The sequence below is a fragment of the Neoarius graeffei genome, chromosome 7, assembly GCF_027579695.1.
Source record: "Neoarius graeffei isolate fNeoGra1 chromosome 7, fNeoGra1.pri, whole genome shotgun sequence".
Taxonomy (NCBI): domain Eukaryota; kingdom Metazoa; phylum Chordata; class Actinopteri; order Siluriformes; family Ariidae; genus Neoarius; species Neoarius graeffei.
In genome coordinates this window covers 99,384,854-99,400,257 of record NC_083575.1, presented here as the reverse complement: position 1 = coordinate 99,400,257, position 15,404 = coordinate 99,384,854, and the positions used below count along the sequence as shown (strand labels likewise).

General features: G+C 40.3%; 1 protein-coding gene across 1 annotated transcript in view; it reads left to right on the top strand.

Annotated features, from left to right (window-relative positions):
• mxd4 (MAX dimerization protein 4) overlaps positions 1-1,379 on the top strand; it is a 19,330-nt gene extending 17,951 nt beyond the window's left edge. Inside the window, exon 6 of the mRNA XM_060926663.1 lies at positions 1-1,379. This exon is cut by the window's left edge and continues 1,543 nt beyond it. The gene's annotated coding sequence lies outside the window, so the exon portion shown is untranslated.
• Positions 1,380-15,404: the final 14,025 nt, after the last annotated feature.

Here is a 15,404-nt window from a genome sequence, read left to right as displayed (position 1 = left end):
TAAATAAAAATATAAATTCATACATATATAATTATATACAAGAGACAACAGGCCAATCTCTGCCATCTTTCTGTGCCTTGGTCATATCCCATTCCTCTCCCTGTACACTTCTCCTTATTCTCTACACCCTACTCTCTGCTCACTACTCAGGTCTACTTCCCCAGTTACACATGGAGGGCGTGGCCCAATCCAGCATGTAGACCATTCTCTTTAAGGCGAGCTCACATCCCACTGCCTGCGGACTTCCCCTTACTCCTACCCCTGATACTCTGTCCTCAGGTCTACTTCCTTCAGTCCTTCAGTCCACACTCCCTCTCAGCCCTCAACTCAATCCAACATGTAGGCTGAACTCTCATCATCCCTCCGGTGGTCATGTCTCATTCCTCTCCCTGTTGACTTCCCCTTACCCTCGAGCCCGCCTCAGGTCTCCTTCCTGCACACACTCAGTCACAGCCCACGTCCTCAGAACTAAGTGAGGATACGTGGTTGGACCACCTCCTCATCCAACACCTGGACTCTTTAGGGTGCCTTCTTCATCCTCGTCTCCTTCATCCTCAGTTCTGTGGTTATAGTCTTTACTCTTGGTGCAGAGGAAGACACTGGGAGAAGATCGATCATGGCAGCTCGGGCTCTTCCTCCCTCTCTCGCCTTCTCCTAGTGCACTTCCTGGTGGTAGTAGTGTTAACGAATGTTAACTCCTACCCAGGGGGATTGTGGGTAATGTAGTCCTTCTGATGAAGACCAGCATAGTGAAGATAGTGCGTGACAGACTGGTCTGAGATCAGTGTGAATGGGCAGCTTTCATCACGACACACACACACACACACACACACACACCTCTTGCACAGAACCTGATGTCATCAGGAGGTTGTTTCGTATTTTAAAGGGACAGGAGCAGCTCTGAAATGTTACCAATCAGCTGAGACTAGTTTATTGTTTATACCAACACAACATGCTAACAGCTAATTCAGACAGACAGACCGAGAGAGATACAGCGTGAGTGAGACAGAAAAACAGACAGACAGAGACGCAGAGAGAGAGACAGCGAGTGAGACGTTCTTATACATTCCTATAGTCTCAGTAAGACCCTAAAGCACTTCCAGCTTTATTTCACTGCACTTTTAATTTCATCCCCTTTTAATGCTTTTAAGTTTTTATTTTAATTATAATGCATCATCTTCCTGCGACCTGTCAATGCACAAGAGTGGGGTCAGAGGTCAGGAGGGTTCTGTGCCAGGGACCTGTTAATACAGAATGTGTAACATACATTCACATATATATTTTTGTGTTTTTACACACACACACACACACACACACACACACACTGGTGCTTGTGTCCTGAACAGTGTAATATACAGAAATAAACCTGATTTTATACACACATGCCTCAGTGTGGTGTTATTCAGTGTGTGAATAACACACTGAACACTTTCGGCCCGGTCAACTAGACACGAATCTTCTCAAAACGCACTTTAACATTCTTCCTAGTTTCATTCATGTACCTTGTAACAGTACGAAAATGAGCTCATTTGCCATTCCAGTATTCATTGGAATATTTGTTTTTTTCCCCCGTTTTTCTCAAACGCCATAAAAATGTCATTTCAATCACATCTCAATTTATGTCCATTATTTGGAGAGAATACAGTATTTAACAGTTATTCCATGAAATCGAGTCGTACATGAGCTGATCGCCGACGAGGCGCATAGCACGGAGTTGTCTATAATCCTTGTACGATGAGATTGAGTGGAATAACTGTTTTATTCTCTCCACATTCACTGGATTTTGAGAAACAGAACACTTTTGTTATTTTTTGCAAATTCAAAAAATAAAAACTTTTATGACAAAATCATTTCTGCTTAGAATGTAAACAAACCAGCGAAATGACAACAGTAGCAATTTGTGGAAAAATGCGATAATAATTCTTGAAAAAGACCCCACAGCCCCCCCCCCCCCCCCCCCAAATACCACAAAGGGTCTAATGCCCCCCTTTGCCTTGCATTATAAATTTAGAGTAAAATCCAAAATGTAATTTCTTCTCAATAATCTTGAAATTTTTAGCTCAGTGTTACGTTTATAAATGTTGGCTTTTAAAGATCGTCCCTGATTTTTGAGCTTTACGAAATAATTTGTCTTTGTATTAAAAAATCCCTAAAGTGTGTGTTTAATTTAAAAAAAAAACAATCTATGTTTATCTAAATTACTGAGATTAGATCATAATAACTGATCCCCTGCATGTGTGATATTTTGTTTGGTTTTGTTGCAAACACAGTCCCTGGTCAAACTTAGTCCCAAAGTTTTGTTTGTACTTGTTAATTTCCACTTTTGAGAGTCAAAATGGATGGAAGAGAGCTGATTAAATCTGCCACACTAAGACTAAGCCAGGAGGACCAAGAAACTTCTGATGTGGAAAGAAAAGAAACGGACTCAGTCGTGGAGCATGACTATGCAGTGGATGTTTCTCTGCTAATCAAGAGAGAACGTGGTGATGACTCGGCACCGCCAACGCCAAGTAAACCGGAAAAAAAGGCCAAGTCGACAAATAAAGGTGAGAGTGATGTAGTCTCTAATAAAACAATTTTAGAGGCTATTCTGAGCCTTGAAAAGAGAGTGGATGCACAGCTAGCCAACTTGAGGGAGCAGACCAGGCAAAGCAGCGCCATGATTGCTAATTTAGCTAAAGCTGTTCAGTTCAACGCTGAAGAAGTGAAAGAATGCAAAAACAAGGTTAAAGTCTTGGAGAAACAAAACGACCAGCTGCTCAAATAGAACAAAGAACTTAAGGAAAGAATCAAAGAACAAGAAAGATCCAGAATGAGATGGTGTCTCCAGATTAAAGGCTTGGAAGAGAAAAAGGAGGAAAACATCAGGAAGCAAATCATCCAAATCTTGGGCAATGTTTTCCTGGAGTTGAAGCCTCAGATGGAAGAAGCAGTGGACATTGTGCACCGGGTGGGGAAAAAGATGGACAACAAGAACAGACATGTCTTCATTCTGTTTGCTGTAAGACGAGTGAAGGAAGAAGTATGGCGGCAGAGCAAGGACTCTCCGCTCTGCAAGGAAAAAGGTATTCGTTTCGCTGAAGTGCTTCCACGAGAGGATTGGGAAGAAAGGAGATGGTCTTGGCCACAGATCAAGCGAGTGAGGCGGGCCAACAAGCAAGCCTATTTTTGGGCTCCACACGCATACATTGAGGGACGTCAGCTTGAGTGAGAGCAAGAGAATTCAGGCTTTAATGTCTTTAATGTCTCTATTTAAAGGCTACTGTTCTGTTAGTTGCAGAGTGAGCTAATCAGGTGCTAGACTTGAAGGTTGTATACTTGTTTTGTTCTGTTCAAGTTGTAATGGGAAATGTGAAAATTTTGTTTGGTTCTTTGAATGTAAGGGGCTTAAAGGACAGTGTAAAAAGAAAGGCACTTTTTCTATTTTGCAAAGGGCAAAAATCTCATTGTTTGTTTTTGCAAGAGACTCATTCTTCTGAGATGGACAGGACTTTTTGGACTAACCAACGGGGAGACAAGATGCTATTCAGCCATGGATCTAACCGGTCGGGAGGTGTGGCGATATGCTTCAATAGAGGTCCTGGTGAAATTGTGACTCACAGAGCTGATGGAGATGGTCACTGGTTGACTGTGGTATTGAAAATTGAAAGTCTATTCTTCCTAATAACTAATGTTTATGGATACAATAATGATGGTCAAAACATAAAACTAATGGAAACATTACAAATGTAACTTCAGACCTCAAAACTTTATATCCTACTGAATGTATCATAGTAGGAGGTGATTGGAACATGACGCCTAATGAATGTGAAGATAGATGGCCTTCGAGACTAAGAAAGTTGAAATGCAATAACATTGTTGAAGGCTTCAAGACAGATAATAATTTAACTGATGTATGGAGAAGTTTAAATCCGGGAATGAAAAATTACTCTTGGTTTAAGCCCAACAGGGAAAGTAAGTCGAGAATTGATTATTGGTTGGTCAGTGACAACATCATGAGATACAGCTGTGCTCATAAGTTTACATACCCTGGCAGAATCTATGATTCTTTGACCATTTTTCAGAGAATATGAATGATAACACGAAAACATCTTTTCCACTCATGCTTAGTGGATGGGTGAAACCGTTTATTGTCAAACAACTGTGTTTTCTCTTTTTAAATCATAATGACAACAGAAACTACCCAAATGACCCTGATCAAAAGTTCACATACCCTGGTGATTTTGGCCTGATAACATGCACAGAAGTTGACACAAATGGGTTTGAATGGCTACTAAAGGTACCGTAACATCCTCACCTGTGATCTGTTTGCTTGTAATCAGTGTGTGTGCATAAAAGCTGAGTGAGTGTCTGGGATCCAGACAGACTCTTGCATCTTTCATCCAGCCACTGACGGTTCTGGATTCTGAGTCATGGGGAAAGCAAAAGAATTGTCAACGGATCTATGGGAAAAGGTAGTTGAACTGTATAAAACAGGAAAGGGATACAAAAAGATATCCAAGGAATTGATAATGCCAGTCAGCAGTGTTCAAACTGTGATTAACAAATGGAAAATCAGGGGCTCTGTTAAAACCAAGCAAATGCCACAAAGTATCTCGCCTACAATACGCCAAACAGCACGGAGACAAGCCTCAAAACTTCTGGAACAAGGTAATTTGGAGTGATGAGACCAAAATTGAACTTTTTGGCCACAACCATAAATGTTACATTTGGAGAGGTGTCAACAAGGCCTATGATGAAAGGAACACCATTCTTACTGTAAAGCACGGAGGTGGATCGCTGATGTTTTGGGGATGTGTGAGCTACAAAGGCACAGGAAACTTGGTCAGAGTTGAAGGAAAGATGAATGCAGCACGTTATCAGCAAATACTGGAGACAAATTTGCACTCATCAGCCCGGAAGCTGCGCATGGGGCCTACTTGGACATTCCAACATGACAGCGATCCAAAACACAAGGCCAAGTCGACCTGTCATTGGCTACAGCAGAACAAAGTGAAAGTTCTGGAGTGGCCATCTCAGTCTCCTGACCTCAGTATCATTGAGCCACTCTGGGGAGATCTCAAGCGCGCAGTTCATGCAAGACAGCCCAGGAATTTACAGGAACTGGAGGCTGTTTGCCAAGAAGAATGGGCAGCTTTACCATCTGAGAAAATAAAGAGCCTCATCCACAACTACCACAAAAGACTTCAGGCTGTGATTGATGTGAGAGGGGGCAATATACGGTATTAAGAACTGGGGTATGTAAACTTTTGATCAGGGTCATTTGGATGTTTTTTGTTGTCATTATGATTTAAAAATAGAAAACACAGTTGTTTATCAATAAATGGCTTCAGGCAACCACTAACCATGAGTGGGAAAAAAGTTTTTGTGTTATCATTCATATTCTCTGAAAAAAGGCCAAGAAAGCAAAAATTCTGCCAGGGTATGTAAACTTATGAGCACAACTATATATTTCACAATCTAAAATCTCTAATGCTCCTCTATCGGATCACTGTTTTATAAATCTGGTGTTAGAACCAACAATAAGGGAATCCAGAAATAAAGGATAGTGTACACATCTGTAGTCATGAAGTCCTTTGAGAGACTGGTGTTGTCATACCTGAAGGACATCACAGACCCCCTGCTGGACCCCCTGCAGTTTGCCTACCGGGCAAACAGGTCAGTGGATGATGCAATAAATATGGGTCTACACTACATCCTGCAACACCTTGACACTGCAGGGACGTATGCCAGGATCATGTTTGTGGACTTCAGTTCGGCATTCAACACCATTGTTCCAGACATCCTCCACACCAAGCTCACCCAGCTCACTGTGCCCTCCTCCACCTGTCAGTGGATTACAAACTTCCTGACTGGCAGGAAGCAGCAGGTGAGGATGGGGAGCATCATATCCAGCACTCGGACTATCAGCACTGGCGCCCCCCAAGGGTGTGTGCTCTCCTCACTCCTCTTCTCCCTTTATACCAATGACTGCACCTCAAGAGACCCGTCTGTTAAACTCCTGAAATTTACAGACGATACAACGGTTATCGGCCTCATCCGGGACGGTGACAAGTCTGCATACAGACGGGAGGTTGAACGGCTGGTCTGGTGGTGCGGTCAGAACAATCTGGAACTGAACACGCTCAAAACTGTGGAGATGACAGTGGACTTTAGGAGGACCCCCCCCACTCTGCTGCCCATCACCAACAACACTGTGACTGCTGTTGAAACCTTCAGGTTTCTGGGTTCCACAATCTCTCGGGACTTGAAGTGGGAGACCAACACAGCACAGGCGATTGCTCTAAGACAACGAGGGAGGCTCAGCCTCCTCTAAAAATGACGAACATCGTGTAGGATGAATTGCGCTAGGCTTATGTTATAGCCGACCTTATAACATTGCTATTTCAGATCCAGAATCATAGAAATATATGTGCTCAACCCAACTACAGTGCGAAATCATTCCGTTATAACTTTCCCCAGTTCGCCTAATGTGTGCGTGAGTTTTTCCCCCTCGTGACAGCGCGATGCAGCCCAGCCTCAGTGCACTTCAATGGCATTTGGGAGCTCTGCGCTTTCAATATCAAAATGCAAGACGATTATTGGACAAATACTGCGAAAACGCCCGCCCACGGACTCCCACGGACTCCCAGCCTCACAGTGGGAGGGACATGGCAAAGCTTTCCGCGAGGAGGCTGGTGATTGGTGAAAGTGGCCGGATTCTTTGACTGACAGCTCGTTTCAAATATAGACAGGCAGCGGTGAATCTCAGTTCAGTCCCATGCGGATTCACAAGTGCTGTGGTGTATTGTAAGAGATCAGCTTACATTTCGATTTCATTCATTACATACGGTTTCTACCAGCTTTTTTAGTTTGTATATATTTTCATTGTAAATAAAGTGTAAATATAGTGTTGTCAAGTTTGCTATCTTAGTTCCAGAAATGTCGTTTATTTGAGTGACTGAACTTGAACTTGAGGGGGCTAGTCAGCTAGCAAGAAAGCTGCGCACGGATGCCAAGCATTGCTGATTTAATTTTGGCGAAGCCATTTGCCAGTCTTCCTTTCGAGGAAAAAATTAAAATTAAAGAGCAGGGTAGACCAACGCCTCAAATTGACTTGGTGAAAAAGGTAGGGAATAATACTCGTTCCTTTCAGCTCTCCTGGTACGAGAAAGTGAATTGGCTAACAGCAAGTGACCCACATCAACAACAGTAAATAGGCTACTTTAGTAATATGTCATGGATGGACCAAAAATATAGAATCTATTTAAAAAGTTTATGCTGAGTATATTATATTGGAATATATATTTCTCTGGATATGAATTAAACACAGCTACAATTTGGAAAACATTTTTAAACAAAAACACAGCCGAGAACATTTCACACTACAGACTTGGATTAAAAGTGAAGGGTTATCAAAATTGTCAATAAAACATTTCTCAGTCAAAATAAGTAAAATATAGGGAAAGTGTCATTGAATGGAATGTGTGGCCCCCAGCTCTATGTTTGGCTCCCCAAGGTCAGTGCTTGTGCCTATTCCAGAACACTCTGCTGTTACTGCTGAGGTTCCTGACAAAGAGCTGCTTTCAATAATGATCAATTTTTAAACAACATGCCACAATTTTAAAATATAAAAATGTTAAACTATACCCCCCCCCAACACCACCATCATGTATATTGGACAGTAGGCTAATGGGCCAAAAAAAAACTGTTATTTCACAGTTTGTGACCCTGCCAACAATCAGCCAGATCAGAGGCAAGAGTATGGGCAAAATTGATGTGTTTTTTCTTTTTTCTTTTAAAATCTGGAAATATTGTAACCGACCAGCCTCCCCTGTTTGAAAGACTACCAGCCGCCACTGCAACACAGTCACTATCATCAAAAAAGCTCAGCAGAGGTTGTACTTTCTGCGCCAGCTCAGGAAGCTCAACCTGCCTGAGGAGCTGCTGACATAATTCTACTCTGCCATCATTCAGTCTGTTCTTTGCTCTTCCATCACTGTTTGGTTTAGATCGGTCACCAAACAGGAGAAGAACAGACTGCAATGGACAATAAGGTCTGCAGAGAAAATTATTGGTGTCAACCTGCCCTCCATCCAAGACCTGTACCTGTCCAGAGTCAGTAAACGGGCAGGTAACATCTCTGCAGACCCATCACACCCTGGTCACAATCTGTTTAATCTTCTCCCCTCAGGGAGGCGATATAGATCACTGTATGCAAAAACAACCAGACACAAGAATAGTTTCTTCCCTCAGGCTGTCTCTGTGATGAACAGCTAAAATCCAGATTCATATATCAGTAATATCACTTGCAAAATAGCTGCACACTCATACTGTCATTCTGTGCACACTGTATACTTTATATTTATCTAGTATTTCATACTTAACCTACCTGGATTACTTTGCACTATGCACCTATTGCACCATTTATTTTTTATTTTTGTTTTGTTTGTTTGTTTGTTTTGTGATTATGCTTTTTATCTGTTTTGTACTAAGAGAGCTAAGTGAAACCAGAGTCAAATTCCTCATGTGTGTCCACATACCTGGCAATAAAAGGGATTCTAATTCTGAAATTTAATGCCAAGTTGTTACAGGATGAGAAATATTGTGAAAAGATAATAGAAATAATAAGGGATATTGGAAATGATAAAGCCATCAGTAGTGACATTGGTAAGTGGGAATTTCTCAAATTCAGAATTAGGGTATTTAGTATTAATTTTAGTAAAGATCTTAACAGGAAAAGAAGAAAGTATGAAAGCAACCTACTTAGGGATACAAGTCTGTGCTGTAGTAAACCTGAACTAAATGAAACAGAAAAAAAAAGGTTAATGGAGTTACAACTCAAATTAGATGACCTTTATCCTGAAAAAGCACAGGGTGCCTTTATAAGATCACAAGTGAAATGGATTGAGGCAGGTGAAAGAAATTCCTCATATTTTAGTAATTTAGAGAAGAACAGACAAGTGAGAAATTCAATTACAGCTCTAATGATAAATGGTATAGAAAACAAAGATCATAGGGATATAGAAAAAGAGGTTTTTACATTTTACTCTAAGTTGTATACCTCAAATTACTCCTCGGGAGATAGGGATAACTTTTTTGATAAAATCAAGAACTTTATCCCTTATACAGAGGAATCCTTTTAAAGATCTTTGTGAAGCTGATATTAAAATTGAGGAACTAGATTCGGCTATTTTGAAGATGGCTTCAAACAAATCGCCAGGTACTGATGGGCTTACTGCCAATTTTTATCAATTCTTTTGGAAAGATTTAAGGAATGTATTGTTTAAAGCTTTAAGAGAGTGCATAGAGAAGAAAGAACTGATGTCTAGCATGAAACAAGGTGTAATTACGCTCATTCCAAAGTCTGGTAAGGATAAAAGAATGCTAGATAACCTGAGAGCAATGACACTGCTGAATACTGATTACAAAACTCTTTCAGGGGTCGTTGCTGCTGGACTGAAGGGAGGCTTATCATCCATAATTAGTGAGACACAGTCAGGCTTTTTGAAAGGAAGATTCATCCAGAAGAACATTAGGTTGGTTTTAGATTTGCTTGATTACAGTGATTTAATTGATGAAGGTGGTTTTATTTTATTTTTAGATTTTTTTTAAAGCTTTTGATTCTGTTGAACACCCTTTTATTTTGAAAACTTTGTATCATTTTGGATTTGGAGAGAAGTTTAGAAGAAATATCGATATGCTATATAACGGAATTAATAGCTCTCTTGCTCTTGAGCATGGCACTTGTTCAAGATTTGGAATCAAGAAGGGCGTTCGTCAAGGATGCGGTACCACCTCTTTATTGCTCATAATGGTTGCAGAAATGTTATCTATTTTGATCAAAAATAATGAAATTGAAGGTCTAAATCTATTTGGAAGTCAAATAATAATTAGTCAATTAGCAGATGATACAACCTTATTTTTAAAAAATGAAACTTAAATTCTTTTAGCCTTACAGTTGATAAATATATTCTCGAAAGCGTCAGGACCACAGTTGAATGCAGACAAATGTGAAATATTAACTTTGCATGATTATCCCTGCAACCATTATACAATATAAGGAATAAGAAAGAGGTAAAGTACTTGGGTATGTTTTTTTCTAAGGATAAAACAACAATTGAGGATTTGAATATGGGGAAGAATGTAGATAAATGTAAATCATCCATGAGTAGGTGGTTGCAAAGAGACATTACAATCTCTGGTAGAGTGTTACTGCCAAAAATGGAGGGTCTGTCTAGACTTATTTATCCAGCTTTCTCTTTATCTATATCTGCAAAGATGATTAACTCAGTCAACAGTGTCAACTTTACTTTCATATGGAGAAACAAATATCATTACATTAGGAAAAATGACATGGTTAAAAATTATGAAGAGGGGGTGTTAAAGCGATTGACTTTAATATTATGAATGGGGTTCTACAATTGGGCGGCACGGTGGTGTAGTGGTTAGCACTGTCGCCTCACAGCAAGAAGGTGTGAATGTGAGTGTGAATGGTTGTCTGTGTCTATGTGTCAGCCCTGCGATGACCTGGCGACTTGTCCAGGGTGAACCCCGCCTTTCACCCGTAGTCAGCTGGGATAGGCTCCAGCCCGCCCGCGACCCTGTAGAACAGGATAAAGCGGCTACAGATAATGGATGGATGGGTTCTAAAATTAAAATGGTTACAAACATTTATTAGGAATAGGCATTGTTTTTGGTTTATTATCCCAAATGGAATTTTTCAGAAAATGGGGGGAATAGACTTCTTCGATGTGATTTTGACCTTAACTCAGTACCAGTTAAACTTTCTACTTTTCATCAGCAAGTGTTACTCTGTTGGAAGCTCATTTATAAACATAACTTCACTCCACATAATACACCAATTTGGAATAACAGATACATATTACTTGGCAGAAAATTTTTGTATTTTGAAGAATTGGGGTCAAAAGGGATTTGGGCAATTGCTCATTTCTTGGATGACAATGGAAATGTATTACAACATGGAGAATTTTGTCAGAAACTTCAAGCCAAATGCACAGTTAAACTGTATAATAAGATTATAAAAGCCAGACCACTTTCTCTGAGGTCACTGGTCAAAGAAGACATTGTTTATTCAAAGGTCTCTCCGGGACTAAGACAGCTTTGCATTGAGGGTGTTGATTTCTGTGACTATAAATGTTCCAGTCAGGTTGTCGGATACATGCTGATGCAGGAACGTCATCCCAATCCAATCAGAAGATTTCATATTCTCAAAGGATCTGAAGTTGAAGAGGTAAAGAAAATAAGAAAAAAATTGTCATTTCCTCCCCCGAAAGTTAAAGAAGTAAAATTTAAAATCTTAAACAAAATCTAGCCAACAAACAAATTCCTAAGATTAAGAATTAATTTTGACGTAAATAGTCGTGTATTCTGTGAGAAACAAATTGAGGATCTGGAACATGTATTTTTGAATTGTGACTTAGTGCAACCTTTTTGGAACGATACGCAAAGTTGGCTGCAGCCCAGAAACACTGATTTCAGAATCCCTTTTATTGCCAGGTATGTGGACACACACGAGGAATTTGACTCCGGTTTCACTGAGCTCTCTTAGTACAAAACAGATAAAAAGCGTAGACACAAAATAAACAAACAAAAAATAGTGCAATAGGTGCATAGTACAAAGTAATCCAGGTAGGTCAAGTATGAAATAGATAAATATAAAGTATACAGTGAGCACAGAATGACGGTATGACTGAGCAGATATTTTGCAAGTGATATTACTGATACACTATATTGCCAAAAGTATTTGCTCACCTGCCTTGACTCACATGTGAGCTTAAGTGACATCCCATTCCTAATCCATAGGGTTCAATATGACATCGGTCCACCCTTTGCAGCTAGAACAGCTTCAACTCTTCTGGGAAGGCTGTCCACAAGGTTTAGGAGTGTGTTTATGGGAATTTTTGACCATTCTTCCAGAAGTGCATTTGTGAGGTCACACACTGATGTTGGACGAGAAGGCCTGGCTCTCAGTCTCTGCTCTAATTCATCCCAAAGGTGTTCTATCGGGTTGAGGTCAGGACTCTGTGCAGGCCAGTCAAGTTCATCCACACCAGACTCTGTCATCCATGTCTTTATGGACCTTGCTTTGTGCGCTGGTGCACAGTCCTGTTGGAAGAGGAAGGGGCCAGCTCCAAACTGTAAAAACAGTCTGCATGCCTAGGTGCTTGATTTTATACACCTGTGGCCATGGAAGTGATCGGAACACCTGATTCCAATAATTTGGATGGGTGAGCAAATACTTTTGGCAATATAGTGTATATGAATCTGGATTTGAGCTGTTCATCACAGAAAGGATTTTCCCTTTTGGTGCAATAAAACTTTTCTCACCTGTGACTGCAAACATGGTCAAATTTGGTGTGTTTACTGATGATAGAAATCTAGATTTTGTTGTTCGTGTTTTATTAATACTTGAAAAATTCTTTAGTTTTGAAGAGAGAGAGAGAATAAACTGGTCTCTGCTTCCGGAACAGTGGCGAGCCCTAGAGAGACCAGATCCACAGGTTGATATTAAGCTTGGGAGGGGGGAGGTAAAAGTTTTTATTAGGAGGGCCCTGACAAGGCAATGGCAGACCCAGTGGAACACAAGTTCCAAAGGCAGGCACCTGTACAATATCCACAGAGAGGTTGGGAGAGAAGCCACAGTAGGAGGGTGCAGGAGGGATGAAGTCGTCATTGCCAGGCTTAGAATTGGTCATACACTGCTGAACAGCACCCAGTGCAGGGTTGGTAGGGCAGAGACAAGAAATTGCATGTGGTGCCCAGATCAAGAGGAAACGGTGCAACATGTATTGCTTTTATGTCCTAGGTACCAGTGGCACAGGGAGCAGTGGAAAGATAAATTGCAAAGAGCTGGATGCTCAGACTTTAGTCTAACTTCAGTTCTGGGATATGGAATAACGCCAGGGGAACTGATCAGGTTCCTCAAGAGTGCAGGGCTCTACGAGAGAATTTAAATGCACTTAAATGTAGGGAACTGTAGGTGGCGGTATGCGCCTGAAGGTGTAACCCGCCATTAACCGAAAGAAGAAGAAGAAGGAACAGTGGCGATGCTCCGCCCATGGTTCCGCCTCCATCCTGCCGACAGGCGGAGGAAGGAAAAGATGGCGACTGAGGCAGTCGGAATAACGCATGCTTAATCAGTTGATGATGAATACTTCACCTTAACTTTGACTTTACTTTTTCTGAACTTACCGAATTGACAGTACCATTACTTGTTACTATATTTTGGATTTTATGAACAAATTTTGTTTGAACTTTCAGTAGCCTACGACGTCAATTTTTTTCATTCGTTTAGCCTATATAATATAGGCTATATTGCTAATCTACCATGACAGACAAGAGGTCAAGAGAGCAAGGCAAGGCAAAAAAAAATCTCTCCTTCACTTCCTTAATGCAAGACGCAGAGGGAATGGATATTTCTGTTATAAATGGACATACATATGCTCAAGCTGAACTCGTACTTCTTCCCGATTCTGCTCCTTCCACTCCTGCTACGAAAAAGGGGAAGATGGAGCCTACACTATCCGAACTGCAAGACAACATCGTGAGGTTGGTAGCGGAAAAATTGAAAGAAAATGCGGATTCTCTGGCCTCTTTGATCAAGAAAAATGCTGACTCGATTGATTCTCTGAAAGATTCTACAGAATTTCTGGCAAGAGAGATTCAGACGGTTAAAGCTGATGTGACCCTAGTGAAGCAAACTAATGAGAAGCATGAGGGCAAACTTACAAAGCTAGAAGAAAAAGTGAATGAATTGGAGCATTACCATCGTAGATGGAACTTAAGACTATATGGACTTGAGGAAATTGAGGGAGAAGTAGTAAAGGATCGTGTTATGAACATTTGTAAAGCCATTGTTCCGAGCGACAGCAACGGCGAGGATCTACAGTCTCGAGTAGACGTTTCCCACAGGATCGGCAAAAAGAAAGATGGAAAAACATGTGCTGTCATCACTCGTTTCACGCTGAGATCTACATGGGACCTGGTGTGGAAATGCGCGAAGGGCTCCGAATTCCTCAAAAATAATAAGCTCAAGTTTGGAGAAGACCTCACTGCCAAGGATAAGGAGGCATGCAACTGGCTGTGGCCACAGGTCGAAAGGGCTCGCAAAGAAGGAAAAAAAGCTTTCTACGTTGGTGCAAATGCTATGATTGATGGCAAAGAAATCAGGGCTTGGGAATGAAATATGCTTGATTCTCGCTTCGAGTAGGCCTTCAATAGGTCTGCTATTTGCTTTAGTTTTGTTCTATATCTTACAGGCTACTTTTCTTACAACTGATTACTGCACTTGAAGTCAGCACTTGGTTTAAAGTACATTCCAAAAACTATTGAGGTTGACAAAAGAAAATAATATTACCTCTTAACTCTAGGATAGTAGCCTTAATTATTTTTTCCATTATGACACTTTGGTTACTGATAGCTCATGACTTGTTTTATATCAGTAAAACTGACACTTTTTAAGTCAGACAAGTTCAATTACCACTTAATTCATGGCTCATAACAGTTTTTTTCAAAGGTGAAGTTCATCTATACTGGTTCTAGTAAGTCAGTTTTTTTTTTGACTGGTTCTATCTTTGTGCTCATTACGGCACTTTCATTATATTCATTCAATGTTACGGGTATTCATGATCTGATTAAGAGGAAGGCTATCTTCTTATTTTGCAAAAATCTAAAGGCTGATTTTTATTTCTTTCAAGAAACACATGCTTTACTTTCAGACTTCAAATTTTGGAAAAACCAATGGGGGGATGACCTCTGGATGTCTTACGGTGATGGCAATTCTGCTGGGGTGGCAATTTTAAAAGGCTCTTTTAAAGGAAAAGTCTGTAAGAGTATATCTGACAACTTTGGAAGATGGCTAATACTTGTTGTAGAATTTATGAATGACTTTTTTATTTTGGGTAACATTTATGGCTACAATGGTACTGTAAGAAACAGGAATTTGTTTGAAGAATTTGAAGAACAAATTATGGCTCTAACTAATGCCTTTCTTGATGCTAAACTTATATTTGGAGGAGATTGGAACTCTATTAGTAACCCCCTTAAAGACTGTTTCCCACCAAGACCCATAGGAGGATCTTATTGTGAATTTAGAAACTTATGTTTGCACTTAAATTGCTGCGATATTTGGAGAACAAAAAACCCTTTGCAAACACAATTCACATGGAATAACAAAGATATGTCTAGAAAATCAAGGATTGATTTTTGCTTGTGTCAAATGAGCTAATAGATAAGGCGACGGGAACAGAAATTAATCCATCAATTCTGTCAGATCACAAGGTTATCTCTCTATCTTTACAAATGGTCACTTTGGAAAATACACACAAGTTTAATATGTGGAAATTTAACAATACTCTTTTAAAAGATCCTGTGTTTAAGGAAACCGTAAAAAATATTCTTAT